The 15,547-nt window shown below is 46.6% G+C and overlaps 1 long non-coding RNA gene across 2 annotated transcripts in view; it reads left to right on the plus strand.

Annotated features, from left to right (window-relative positions):
- The window catches only part of LOC137532459 (uncharacterized), a 310,063-nt gene that overhangs the window by 94,370 nt on the left and 200,146 nt on the right, over nt 1–15,547 (plus strand). For both annotated transcript variants that reach the window (XR_011023935.1, XR_011023936.1), the window contains one exon: nt 14,521–14,572. This is a non-coding gene — a long non-coding RNA (uncharacterized lncRNA). The remainder of the gene's footprint in view (nt 1–14,520; nt 14,573–15,547) is intronic.

Raw genomic sequence — 15,547 nt, forward strand, 5'->3', positions numbered from 1 at the left:
GCCCTGGGCGATCTCCTCCCATTTCGTGGTGTCCGGCACAGGCATGTATCTGGCCCTCAGTCGCGTCCAAAGGATCCTCGAAGTCCTCACGACGATGCCTGCCACCGTGCTCTTCCCAATACGAAATGTGACATGTAGCGATGTATATGTTTGTCCAGTTGCGATGTACCTACAAGAGAAATAATCGAAATCAAATTTTCATGTCGTTACAGGAGAAAGGTACAAGACAAGGTGGCGGAATATACGGGATGCATATGTGAAATGGCTACGGAAGAAAAAACTTGCCGAACGAAGTGGCAGTGGCGGGGGAAGGCGACAAAAAGACTACCAATTTGCCAAGCAATTGTCTTTCATCAATGCAAGCCTGGAACCTAGACTGTAAGTACCACTACTGTGGGCAGGAACTGAGAGCTCATTTACCATGACTTCGGCCATGTATTGCTATGGCCTCAATTCCCATGGCTAGCGAACTTTTCTCACAAGCTTTATCAAATGTTGGGTAGAAACGGGTGATAAAGTGATTGCTAGTGTTTGCTAGCTCTGTGAATTGACGCCACATGCTGTTTGGCACACCAATAAATATTTTTTTTATCTACAGGACTGAAGACAATTTGGAGCAAGAGGAACCGACCCAGGAGGCACGGTTCAGCAGTGAGGAGAGCTTGGTGGATGATGACGTCGCCGATGTAACCTATTGCCCCGAGGCGAGGAGTAGGAGAAGGGAGTCCTTAATCACAACTCCGTCCTTTGATGATGACTTGGCAGAAGAGAGCTTGGATGTTGAGGTTGCAGGACCGAGTGTGGAAGAAGCTGAACCTCCACAATCGACCGCTATGGAAGCTCCAGGGGAACAAGAACAAAGTGAGGAGCACCGAGAGACTGCAGCACAACCAGCGCGCAGGGCAACCCCGACACAGGCCAGAGGACGGGAAGATGCTGCCACACCACCAGTGAGGACCACCACACCAGTGAGGCGTCGAGGTACCCTCCCCCCAACAAGGAGAGAGACAGAGTCCGAGATGTCCGGGGCTGTCTCCGGACTTCTCGGGATTCTTCAGAGCCACCAAACTCTCATAACCCGGCAGTTGCAAGATGAGGACAGGGGCCATATCATGGAGCAGTACAAGTCCCACATCACTACACTGCAATGTGAGCTCGACGCTGTACATGGGCACTACAGGGACGAGCTTAAAATGATGCATGAGATGCACAGAGGAGAAATCGACCAACTGCGTGCGCAGCATCATCAGTCGGTGGGCCAGCTGCAGAACATGATGCAGCAAATGCATCAACAAAGCAAGGAACTACTGAAATTGCAGGCACACCCGTGTTTTCACACTGTGATGTCTCTAATACCATATCTAGAAAAGGTGCCTTCACAAAACCTGATGGCGTGCCATTCCAATTTGCTGGAGGTGATTAAACAGCACATGGACACGCCATTATTGCAACCACCAATTTTTAGACCCCCACAACCAACAGCGGTGCCCACCTGGCAATCATCACAGATGTACACCGGCTACAGAGGCAGTCAATATGGGCCACCGCTGTCAGGGTCCAGCTCATCCACGACCAGCACCCAAGAGAGTCCAGATTTCCAGGCAGCAACTCCCACCTTTTCTAGTAGTGGTGCCGATACAATTTGAAAAAAAAAGTCAAATTGTTCCTGGACATGCTCCTCTGAATACCTCCGATCCTCGGAGGAAGGATACCATCACAGGGCTTTTTAACTTTTGGTTTTGCTGGACTTGAACTTTAGGGCCTGGTGTCCCCGAAAGACACTACCTGGGTCACAACCTTGTGCCTGTTGCACAGCACCTGTAGTCCTGCACCTGTGCCTTTGATTCCTCTTGTTCCTTACTTTGTTGATCCTAATCACTTGCACAAGACCCTTGGAGCCATGGGTGAAGGACACCTTCACTGGTCGGTGAGAGGCCTAGCCTTTTCACTGACCTGTGTCCTTCATCCATGGCACAGAGGGTCCTGTGCCAGTCGTTAGGTTTTAGAAGCACTAATAATTTAGGGCCTGGTGTCCCCGAAAGACACTACCTGGGTCACAACCTTGTGCCTGTTGCACAGCACCTGTAGTCCTGCACCTGTGCCTTTGATTCCTCTTGTTCCTTACTTTGTTGATCCTAATCACTTGCACAAGACCCTTGGAGCCATGGGTGAAGGACACCTTGACTGGTCGGTGAGAGGCCTAGCCTTTTCACTGCCCTGTGTCCTTCATCCATGGCTCAGAGGGTCATGTGCCAGTGGTTAGGTTTTTGAAGCACTTCAACTTTAGGGCCTAGTGTCCCCGAAAGACACTACCTGGGTCACAACCTTGTGCCTGTTGCACTGCACCTGTAGTCATGCACCTCTGCCATCGGTTCCTCTTGCTCCTCACTTTGTTCTTGTTCCTAACCACTTGCACAAGACCCTTGGAGCCATGGATGAAGGACACCTTGACTGGTCGGTGAGAGGCCTAGCCTTTTCACTGCCCTGTGTCCTTCATCCATGGCTCAGAGGGTCCTGTGCCAGTGGTTAGGTTTTTGAAGCACTTCAACTTTAGGGCCTGGTGTCCCCGAAAGACACTACCTGGGTCACAACCTTGTGCCTGTTGCACTGCACCTGTAGTCATGCACCTCTGCCATCGGTTCCTCTTGCTCCTCACTTTGTTCTTGTTCCTAACCACTTGCACAAGACCCTTGGAGCCATGGATGAAGGACACCTTGACTGGTCGGTGAGAGGCCTAGCCTTTTCACTGCCCTGTGTCCTTCATCCATGGCTCAGAGGGTCCTGTGCCAGTGGTTAGGTTTTTGAAGCACTTCAACTTTAGGGCCTGGTGTCCCCGAAAGACACTACCTGGGTCACAACCTTGTGCCTGTTGCACTGCACCTGTAGTCATGCACCTCTGCCATCGGTTCCTCTTGCTCCTCACTTTGTTCTTGTTCCTAACCACTTGCACAAGACCCTTGGAGCCATGGATGAAGGACACCTTGACTGGTCGGTGAGAGGCCTAGCCTTTTCACTGCCCTGTGTCCTTCATCCATGGCTCAGAGGGTCCTGTGCCAGTGGTTATGTTTTTGAAGCACTTCAATTTATTAGGGCCTGGTGTCCCCGAAAGACACTTGGGCAGCTATGCCCTGCAACTCTTCCAGCACAAAGTTGGTGGTTGGTGTTCCTTAAAACTGACCGGGCTATACCATAGATATGTTATTTTGTTGTCTTCCATGTTGGAAGAATGTTTCCATGTTGGAAAGTGGTTGTTTTTGCAATAAAAAAATTTGTTTTTACATACCTCAGTGTGATGAGTAGTTGTTCTTGTGGTGTGACTGCTCTCCTGAACGTGGTATCCTTCTTCCTAAGGTCATCCTTCACCATCTCCAAAAGGGTATCAAACCTGTCAGGAGATGTAAAGGAAGAAGCTGTAAAGTATGTTGTGGGACAAGGTGTTGGGTGGAGGATGGGGGAGGTGTGTTTACAGAGGTTTGGGAGTGTTGTGGAGGGTGGGGGTGTAGTGTATAGCTAGGTATACAGGGGTGTGGGGGTCAGGGTGGTGTGTTTAGCTAGGTATACAGGGATGAGGTGTTGTGGGGGTAGGGTGGGGTGTTTAGGAATGGTGGGGGTTGGTGTATTTAGGCCTATATACTTACAGGGGAATAGACATCCGAGTGTAGCTGTAGAACTTCTGTGGGTGTCGTCTGAGGTCCCGGTAGAGGGCCTGGAACTCTCCCTTCCTCTGCCTCCTGGCTAGTAGAGGGTGCACCCACCATCTCCTGCGAGGAGCACGCCTTCTCCCCACATAGTAGTAGGTAAACAACAGGAAGGAGAGAATTCCCAGGTAATAAGCGTAAAAAATGACTGGATCCATGGTCCCAACTGCTGTCTCTGTATCCAAGGATGGTCTCCACACGTCCAGCTGTCTCCAACAATGACCCCAGAGCTTCTGCTGACCTCCCAGAACCCCAGGTATTTATACAGGTTGTTATCTCTTTAAGAATCCGGATCCGGACCGTTACCGTGTTCATACCGCACGGAAACCGTATGCAACCGGACCGGATCCGGACCGGATCCGGACAGGAACCGTACGGTTCAGGTCCGATCCGGATCCGGTGCGGTCCGGACATCCGGTGCCGGTGCGGTCCGGACATCCGGTGCGGTTTTTGCAAAACCGCAAGTGTGAACGGGGCCTTAGAGTCCACAAAATACAGCAGGCAGAGGTTTAACTACTGAGTGAGCATTCATATGGGAGCCCAAGCATGTGGAGAGCCCTAACTACTCTCCCTCCATAGTAAGTACTGTTGCAGCCCTACTTGTTATGGGCTGAGGGAGTAGTGATGTTATATGACGCTTTGGCAGATGAGCCCTCCATGCACCAAGGTCACCATGGGAGGAGGGATAAGAGGGCGGCAGGGGTGTAACTACAGGGGAGCAGCCACTGCAACCGCAGGAAGGCTCAGAGCTGTAAGGAGGCCCCAACTACTACTTCACACCCTCCAATAAAGGGGTTCATTCTTCAAATCTGGTGTTTTTGTGGCTACACTTGTTATTGGTGTGAAGATTATGGTGGCCACACTTGTTTTATGACCCTTGAAACATTGGCCCCCAGACTGTGAGGGCCACCAGGGGTAGGCAAGGGAAGGGTCTGAATATTGGGGGCCCCATCAAAGTTGTGCTGGGGTGGAACACTAGGACCCCACGTGCTGGGGTGGAACACTAGGACCCCACGTGCTGGGGTGGAACACTAGGACCCCACGTGCTGGGGTGGAACACTAGGACCCCACGTGCTGGGGTGGAACACTAGGACCCCGCGTGCTGGGGTGGAACACTAGGACCCCACGTGCTGGGGTGGAACACTAGGACCCCACGTGCTGGGGTGGAACACTAGGACCCCACGTGCTGGGGTGGAACACTAGGACCCCACGTGCTGGGGTGGAACACTAGGACCCCACGTGCTGGGGTGGAACACTAGGACCCCACGTGCTGGGGTGGAACACTAGGACCCCACGAGCTGGGGTGGAACACTAGGACCCCACGTGCTGGGGTGGAACACTAGGACCCCGCGTGCTGGGGTGGAACACTAGGACCCCACGTGCTGGGGTGGAACACTAGGACCCCACGTGCTGGGGTGGAACACTAGGACCCCACGTGCTGGGGTGGAACACTAGGACCCCACGTGCTGGGGTGGAACACTAGGACCCCACGTGCTGGGGTGGAACACTAGGACCCCACGTGCTGGGGTGGAACACTAGGAGGTCCTATCAAATATTCGCTGTGGGAGGCATGATTTGTAGTTATGCAGAAGGTGTATTTTGATGGCTTTTAATACCGGTTTATGAAGGGCTCTGCTCTGTCATGGAATTTTGCTGGAAAGATTGGTCATTTATACTATGTATTTCTTTTGAATGCACAGTGTGCTTTCCGTGTTCTACATGATTTGTATTTGCTTTATAATAGTTATAGATCCCTTGCGTGGGGAAACTTGCATTTTATTGTTTTGCATAGGTTTTTTGGATATGTTTCTGATTACCTCGAACTGACATTTTGGAAATCTCAATAAAAATATAAAGTTAAGATAAAGGCATAGTTTCATAATTCAAACCAGACTGTTTCTTTCTATCGTTGGCTTTCCTTCATATTAATATTTAACAGTAAGAAATTGATCAGGTTGGGAATAAACTTAACAGTCACATAAACACATTTTAGTAATGAAATAATTATATTTACACAAATCACAATACATCAGCCTGAAAGAGAGACCTACGAGGAATAAAGAAGTACAGAGGGATTTGGTATTAAGGGGTACTGTCCTGAGGGGGCAGTTGTGATGGTCACTAAGATATGGGGGTACTATAATGATGGAGGCACTCGTGAGGGCACTATAAGAGCCTGAGCCCACTAATGCAGTTGTGCACAGTTGTGTCCGCTTTTCAGCATCTGTTACATTGATGTGTTGCTGAAAAGCGGACACAACTGCGTACAACTGCGTTAGTGGGCTTAGGCCCTAAGGAAACTAGTACAGTAGCTGTGTGGGTAACGCTCCTTCCTGGCAGTACTAGAAGTTTGATGAAGCAAGTTCTCTGACATTACATGGGTTTCCTCCAGTCATTTCAGTTTCCTCCAAAATCCAAAGATCATACTGGTGCTTTAATTGCATTGCCTGCATGAAGCTGGCTCTCCCCACAATCAGTACAAATAAGAATCCCCTCATGGTTGTGGGTTAGTGCTACGAAAAAAAAAAGATTTTTGCTTAACTGACCCCACACTGCCCACATTAGATTGCGATCTCTCTTGATCGACAGTTACTGACATGAGTTGTACAGAGTACTTTGTAAATTTGGAATGTAACAAAGGGGCCCCAGCCATGGAATCATGAGACACTGGCACAGTATTGCCCAGCCATGAAGTTATAAGACAATGGCACAATACTGCCCAGTCATGGAAGTGTGAAGCAATAGCCTGATAATACCCAGCCATGAAGGGTGGAAACCCTTTTAATCTAAAGCAGACGATGTGGGAATTCAGAGGGAACTGGGAGACAACTGAGAGAATTCTGGGGAAGACCTTGAAAGGAAAGGCAGCTGTCAGACACAGCTGTGTGGATATGGTGTTTGTCTAATTAGAATAATATAGTGTGGGTAAGTACACTGCTAGGTACTATATTTGGCAGTAGGCTGTGGATATGAGACGAGCATGAAATATTCACTCACTCTATTATAGGAGGCCAGAATAATTCGATTTACTCATGTTCTTCAGTGTTTCCTCCCGCCATGAGATTGGTCCCTCTGGGTGGAAGATGACCTATATTACGATACAGTCCAGCACCTGCCAGCACTCCTGACAAATGACCCTCACATGTTCCTTCTGGCTGCTCGGCGCCCCTCCCATCACCACAGGGGGACGTTAAACGTGTACATTTAAAAAAGTCGCGGTCAAATTTAGGCGCGATTTATCGGGTAAAGAAAAATATCGTAATTTAGAAATATTGATAATTTAACAGTATTTGTAATGTAAAATTGATAATTCTGATTATTATGATTACAGGTATAAAACAGATGTGAGATGAAAACGAAAATATAATAACGTTAAATATCGTAATGTGATTAAACAACACAGCTTAACCCAACCCTACTCTCACACAGAACACTCTCTTGGTGGTGCCTAACCCTAACCACCCCCCTGGTGTTGCCTAACCCTAACCCCCCATGGTGGTGGCTAACCCTAAATGTACCTAACCCTACTTTGACACAGAACCCTCCCTGTACCTATCCCTAACCCCTAGACCCCCCTAGTGGTGCCTAACCCTAACCACCCCCCTGGTGGTGCCTAACCCTAACCACCACCCTGGTGGTGCCTAACCCTAACCACCCCCCCCCCCTGGTGCTGCCTAACCCTAAAACTCCCCTGGTGGTGCCTAACACTAACCACCCCCCTGATGGTGCCTAACCTTAAAACTCCCCTGGTGGTGCCTAACCCTAACCACCCCTGGTGGTGTATAACCCTAAATTATCGTAAATACTTCATATATTATCATAAATAGAAATGTCAAATATCGTTATTACATCTGTACAGTGAATGTTATATTTTTGTAATTACAAAATTATATGTATTTGGACAGAATTTGCTTACATTCCATCATTAAACATGTTCCTTTACCGTTATTACATCAAAAGACTTTTTTAAGTTATCGTTATGACTGACGTTTTTCTTTATTTAGCGTTATGATATTCATTCTGATATATTATCATAAACTTTAAATTACCGATATTACTGATTCTACAGCAAAATTAGGAATATTACCGAGTTTACTTTATCGATTTACGTAAAATATCGATTTTAGGCACTTGCGCCCAAAAATATGCAATATTGAGTGTAAATTTACAAAAACGATAATTAATATTAGAAATATAGCCACGCCCAAATCTATTAGCGCTATTTTTAGCTGATCCGCGTTAAACCCTTACTGCTTCCATGAATGACAGAGGATAGCTGTAATATCTTTCACATTTATTTCCCGCCAAATGGAAATCCGCCACTCCGCCACTGGATTTTCACAACTGAGTATGAGAATTTTTTTACTATAGGTATATATGCCTCTTTTTATGGTAAAAAGGGCGCCGAAGATGGCCACTAGTAGAATATCAGTAAAGATTACCGATATTCTACTACCTAATTTCCATAGTAAAATATTGGTAATAATTTCATATGCTGTAACCTAATCCTATTCTCACACAGAGCCCTCCCTCTTGATGTCCACTCCCCCCCAGGTGGTGCCTAACACTAAGGCCCCCCAGGTGGTGCCTAACACTAAGGCCCCCCAGGTGGTGCCTAACACTAAGGCGCCCCCAGGTGGTGCCTAAAACTAAAAGCTGCATTTAGTGTCAATGAAGTGAAATTTGGGCTCCCGAGGCTGATAAATTAGGGGGTGCCCCTCTGATAAATTAGGGGGTGCCGTAGCTACTCACAATGCAAAATGTGGCTATAGCTCCGCTATTTATAGCCACATTTTGCATTGGGGCAGCCCCAGCACTCACTGAATCCTCGGGCCTTCATAGCCGCCAATTATGAAAGAGCAATCACCTGTGGCAGCATCACCATCATCACAGATCAGTTACCAACTTCTGACTATTTAACAATTTGTTCTGAAAAAAACTATATGTTGAACTAATCTAATGGAGGATTCAGTTGCTCTATCTGGATATTCCTTTGAAAGCCCCACCACACAAATGGTGGTTATCAAACATTCTATTTCAGTAATCGTTCAAAACAGAGTTGTACAGTAAGCTTGTAACCCGTAAGAGCATTTTAAAGTCAACTCCTGACTTGCCACCTCAGTCCCTGACTTGCCACCTCAGCCGATAAGCCAAATAATACAGCTGTGGTGTCACTGTAAAGGAGTACTTGCCCTAGCACTGGAGAGTAACAGAGTGTTTGGGGATATTCAGAGCCATGTAGCAGTGTGTTTAGATGAAGGAGTGAGCAATAAGAAGCGAAGAGAGCATAGACTTCGTCCATTCTACATCTCTTGACTTTGTAGATGAGTGACCATCCGATTCAATAATTTTTATTGAATCAGATGAAAATCGGTGCCGCTAAGAATATGCTTGATCGACGATGGTCGCCTGTATTGATCGGATACGGTGCAAGATGTCGAGCAGTCATGGTCGATCAGGTGAGCTGCGGTGACGGTGAACGATATCGGGATTAGCAACAAACGCGAAACAACCTCCAGTGCTGTTTCCTCTAGTGTATAAATGTGCCCCCCATGTGTACATTTATACATTCCCTGTCCTGTGTTGCCCACCGCCAGGTGCCCATCCATTTTCGGAAGCCCTCGCTCCTCCATTAGCGGTATACACAACACCAGCATATAGTACGTGGCGCATGTGTGACGTCACATGGCCGAGGCGGCAGATGCAACTGACTTTGCTGATTCTCTAGATTTCACGCCGAAATCGATTAGGAATCGGCCTAATCTCTCTAATTAAATTCGATCAGAGAGAGATTTGTCTCTTGGTCGAATCTGCCCATCATTGCTAGATGTTCGGGCACCTTAACAGTGTAGTCATGCATGTCCCTCCACATGGATTCCACACAATGGGCTTGTGATGATTAACATCCTGCTAGACAACTGTGACACCTGCTATATAGACCATGCACCAACCATTTTTTGAGGAAAGGCTGTGAAATGGAGACATTGAAACGTAAAATGTGTCAAAGAAAAATAAAAATATGACATGAGACACAGGCAGAATAATGAAAATCAGATGCTCCACACTTTTTCATCGTGGCTGTAGGAGGCACCCAAAAAAAGTTTCACCCATATTTGGACCAACTTACTACACTATATTGTGCTCCTGGTCTTTCATGTGTGTAATTTTTTTTTGACGGTTCTTCTCGAACCGACCCTCATCCCACATACTTTTTCCATGTTTTTACCAAAACTAAACAAACTAGGCTGGAGTTCCACTTTAAAGTTATTTGATAATTGTACTCTTGGCTCTTCCTCCTGTTAGTGGGACTTTTCCAGCTGTCACATTGAACGTGGAATGCCTCTCTTCTCTATGACCAAGGTGGGACATGTTCTGGCGACATCTCCAGAAGTAAGGAGTGTGTCTTATTGGCTCAGGGCCACTATTAACTGTGATTATTGTTCTTCAGGACATTTACATTCTCATGAGAATGCACATTCCATACATTCATTTTCTCTTTATTGAGCTCTTGGCCATTCCTGCTCCACTTGAACAAGTTTGGAGGACTCTGAGCTGTCTGATTGCATCACTACAGTTGTGGGAAGATTTCTTGATGATGTGTTCAAATGACTGCCCAGGGCAGAGTCTGGAGGATTATTTTGTTATTGCTTTGCTTTTTGTTGTTCTTCCATGCGTCCCTTCTAAACCTTTATGGATGTTGTAGGACAGTGCAGGTCTCCTCACCATTAGTTAAAGGAATACTGTTGGGGGGGGTCCGGGGAAAATGAGTTGAACTTACCCGGGGCTTCTAATGGTCCCCTGCAGACATCCTGTGCCCGCACAGCCACTCACCGATGCTCCAGCCTCGCCTCTGGTTCACTTCTTGAATTTCAAACTTTAAAGTCTGAAAACCACTGCGCCTGTGTTGCCGTGTCCTAGCTCCCGCTGATGTCACCATGAGCGTACTGCGCAGGCACAGACCATACTGGGCTTGCGCAATATACTCCTTGTGACGTCAGTGGGAGCGACTTTAAAGTCTGAAATTCCAGAACTGAACCGGAGGTGGGGCCGGAGCATCGGTGAGTGGCTGCTCGGGCACAGGATGTCTGCGGGGGACCATTAGAAGCCCCGGGTAAGTTTCACCTCATTTCCCCCCGAACCCTCTACAGTATTCCTTTAAAGTACTCCTGTACTGTAATTTTTTTGACCTGTTAAAAAAACACAAAAACACAGCATAACTCGCCTACTCCAGGTTCTCTTTCTTGTCTTTTACACCCTGTCAGCTCTCCTGTTCCCCCACAGCGTCCTCTCGTATCTACCGGCATATTCACCGCTATGGTGCTGACCCAGAAGTACTTTTGGGTTACTTAACGGAAAAACCGGCTAAGGGAACCCGGAGTAGGTGAGTTATGTGGTGATTTTTTTCTTTTTTTTTTTTAACGGGTAAAAAATTACGAGGTTACAATTGTGGTGATCGGGGGCTTTCCTAGGGAGGATAACTGCCACTTCCTCCCTGCCTATATTCAACATTCTAGTCAGTCAAAGATTTCGGCTGACAATAGTGGGGAACACAGGGGGCAGCACCATTCACAAAATGGCACCTACATCAATCAAACCCCTAAAACCCTCTCAGTACAGGGGTTCTTTAAGATGGGATTATGATAGAAAAGGCAATAAAAATAGAACTCTTAGAAACAGCTGTACAACAGAGATGGATGTACATTGTTGAATTCACAGCAATGTAATGTACAATGAGTAGGTCTAAATGAAAGTGGCGCTGTAACAAGCTAGGTTAGGGAACCAGATAGTGCTTAGTTTTCATGACAACTACCTAGCTGTATTAATTGCAAACAATAGCAACTGAGATATTGCACCTCAATAAAAATGTACAGTGGGTCACACTAAATGTATAACACGTGGTACACCTTGTGGCAGTAATCTGCCTTTGCTGCCTGCCCATGACAATATTACCAGCAGTTAGTGCATCAACCCCATAGTTACTATGCAGCAGTAAAATTGCCGTGCACAGGAAGAGCACAACAGTTTCACCGGTACGTCTGACAGGCACATAGTGTGCATTGTGCAATTAGCGTGACCGGCTTTAAATTGGTAACGCATATGTTGCCAGCGTACTGTGTAGCGTAGTACGTGGTACCGCGGCAACATAAGCATTATCTAGGTTGCAATAGTTGTGCAATGCGCGCTATATACCTCCCAACTGCATAGTGAATATGCCCCATGGAAAGGTAGATTGTGTGTCAAGATTTTTTTTTTTTATGTTATATGCCACCTCAGGTTCTCTTTAAAATCTTGCCGACATGTCTATGGATAACTAGAACCAACAATTCTCTGGGATTTTTTGGGAGGCGTTTTGTGTGTCCCCTGGCTTCATTTTGCTGTGTGCTTTTAAAGTAACACTGAAGAAAAAAAAAATTGATATAATGAATTGTATGTGTAGTACGGATAATTAATAAAACATTAGAAGAAAAGAAAATAATCTCATTTTTATTTTCAGTAATATAGCTTTAATTATAACACTGCATCATGCTGTCATATTTGTAGTCTAGAAATCACACTCTGTATTTTAAGCTGTAACAAAGCAGAGCTAATGATCCTTTGACCTTTACTGCAGTAAAACCTTATCTCAAGCTGTTTCTCACTCTTTCTTGGCCGGTGAAACTTTTTAGAAAATAGGACTGATTTTGACCAAGTTGAATAGCTCAGAGAAGCTCTTTTGCATAGATAACTCAAGCGTTTCAACTATTTATCTACTGGAAACAATATGAGATTATTTTCTTTGCTACTAATGTTCTATTTCTTTTCTGTACTACACATACAATGTATTAACTCATAAGTTTATTTTAGCTTTAGATTTGCTCTAATACCCTGCCTCCAGTGCTCCACATATGCTATTTATTAGTTAAATTGAGGAAATTGACATTTGATTTGTATGACACTCTAGCTCCTTGCAGTACTTATTGAGTGTGTGTGTGTGTGTGTGTGTGTGTGTGTGTGTGTGTGTGTGGGGGGGGGGGGGGGGGGTACCAGGGGAAGCATCAGGACAGCCAGGATCACCAGTTGGATCAGAGAGGGGCCAGGTAGTCAGCTCCCATGGTTTTTTGGCATTGGGGGTCCCTGATATCTATTAGGGTGGAAGTGGGCTGGACAAAAAAAGTACTGTAAGGGAAGGTGATCGCTTTCAAAATATTATTTAACATTCAAAGTGGATCTGTATCATAAAAGCAACAGTCTCACCCCACTCCACAGTGGCTGCGGTTTTGTAAAAACAGAGGACACAATGCTGTGCTTTACATCCTTGCCAGCAGTGCTGCTATCAGTGTGCAGACTGCTATTTTCTGCAGAACTGTATGTGCCTATAAAAGAAAACCCGAGGTGTAAAACTTATGAAAGCTGCCATATTTATTTCCTTTTAAACAATACCAGTTTCCTGGCTGTCCTGCTGATCTTTCTAGTCAATAGGGTCTAAATTACACACCTAAACAAGCATGCAGCTAATCTTGTCAGAGTTATCATAGCCATCTGATCTGCATGCTTGTTCAGGGTCTGTGGCTTAAAGTTTTAGAGGCAGAGGGTCAGCAGGACAGCCAGGCAATGTGCATTATTTAAAAGGAAATAAACATGTCCGCCTCCATATAATTCTCACCTAAGGTTCCTGTTTCTTATAACCTGGATATCTGCTCCATTTCTGCATCAGTTCTGCTACAGTTTTCCTTGCATTGTTTTTGATAAATCAAATGTTCTTGAGATGTTTTTGTGGTGCCCTTGTCCAGGATGTGCGGCCCAAGGCACCTGCCTAGTTGCATATGCTTTAAAGGGAACCTTAACTGAATGGGGGGTAAAGAGTTTCACTTACCTGGGGCTATTACCAGCCCCCTGCAGCAGTCCTGTGCCCTCGGCGCCGCTTTGGGATCCTCTGGTCCCCCGCTGTCACTTAGTTTCGTTTTTGACGACTCACCAGTCGCCGGCCGCCGTGCGTATTATTGGACGCATTCACCAATGCAATTAGCGGTATTGCGGACCGCAACGCGTACAAAAATACGCATTGCCGCATTCCGCACGTGTAGATATGTGGCAACACGTATTTTTGTACGCGTTGCGGTCCGCAACAGCGTTAATTGCAGTAGGGAATGCGTCCAATAATACGCATGGCGGGCGGCCGGCCGGCTGGTGAGTCGTCAAAAACGAAACTAAGTGACAGCGGGGGACCGGAGGATTCCAGAGCGGCTCCGAGGGCACAGGACTGCTGCAGGGGGCTGGTAAAAGCCATGGCCGGATTTCTGGCAAGGCCGCATAGGCCATGGCCTAGGGCACCAGGAAAGCAAGGGGCGGGCTGTGGGCAGCAGGATGGCATTAGCAGTTAGCGTGCAGAACATTTGTCCTGCAACACAGAGTTTAAACATGGCAGTGGGCGTCTACCGACAGCTGGATCTGGCACTCAGGGGATGAAAGGGCAGCAAACAGACACTAGTGTTTTCTGAGCCGCCTGTCACTCACCAAATGTGCCACCCGCCGAGGAGTTTACAATCGAATCCCTTCCATCATGTCACTAACTGTCCACAGAGGACCCTACAATCTAATCCCTGCCATGGGGGGGGGGGGGGGGGGGAGGGGTTAGGATGCGGTTGGTCCGGGGGCAGCTGGTCATAGTGGGCCTTGGGCGGCAAAAAGTTCAAATCCGGCCCTGGTAATAGCCCCAGGTAAGTGAAACTCTTTACCCCCCATTCAGTTAAGGTTCCCTTTAATGGTCTACAGTCAGGTCTTATTATCTACCTGCGCTCTTTCAGTTCTTTAAGTAACAGTGGAATTGTGAATCTTCTTCTAGGCTAATAATAACTCCTGGTAGGAAGAGGAGAAAACACAGTGATTGATGTCAGGTAAGTGTCATATGATTGCCACTTACCCGCTTTTCTCTCACACTCTGAATGTCTCCCATGGGAAATTCGCAGAAGCCATCGGAAGAATGTGTTTGGTGAAAGACTTCTGATAATAGCAGTGTGGAGAACTAATACTCCTCATAGCGCACTTGTGAACAAGAATGTGAGTTGCCTCCAAGGACTCTTCTACAACAGAGATCTCCAGGGTCAGCTTATTCACCCCAGCAAAGCTGTCAGAGGAGATACAAGGGCAGCCAATGCTGGACTTCTGCTGAGTGGGGAAGTTCACTCAGCAGAAGTCCAGCATTGGCTGGGGAAGGGGGGGGGGGGGGGGGGTGTAAGTTCTGTGTTACCTGACTTGCTTACTTGTTCCCTGCTTTGAATGGAAATAATCATTTGTGTGTGTATATGCAGTGGCTTGCAAAAGTATTCAGCCCCCTTGAAGTTTTCCACATTTTGTTACATTACTTGTGGCAGTAACATCGATTGAACATAAATCAATTTTATTGGAATTCCACGTGAAAGACCAATACAAAGTGGTGTACACGTGAGTAGTGGAACAAAAATCATACATGATTCCAAGCATTTTTTACAAATCAATAACTGCAAAGTGGGAAGTGCGTAATTTTTCTGCCCCCTTTGGTCTGAGTGCAGTCAGTTGCCCATAGACATTGCCTGATGAGTGCTAATGACTAAATAGAGTGCACCTGTGTGTAATCTAATGTCAGTTCAAATACAGCTGCTCTGTGACGGCCTCGGAGGTTGTCTAAGAGAATATTGGGAGCAACAACACCATGAAGTCCAAAGAACACACCAGACAGGTCAGGGATAAAGCTATTGAGAAATTTGAAGCAGGCTTAGGCTACAAAAAGATTTCCAAAGCCTTGAACATCCCACGGAGCACTGTTCAAGCGATCATTCAGAAATGGAAGGAGTATGGCACGACTGTAAACCTACCAAGACAAGGCCGTCCAC

This window comes from Hyperolius riggenbachi, chromosome 9 (assembly GCF_040937935.1).
Source record: "Hyperolius riggenbachi isolate aHypRig1 chromosome 9, aHypRig1.pri, whole genome shotgun sequence".
NCBI classification, from domain to species: Eukaryota; Metazoa; Chordata; class Amphibia; order Anura; family Hyperoliidae; genus Hyperolius; species Hyperolius riggenbachi.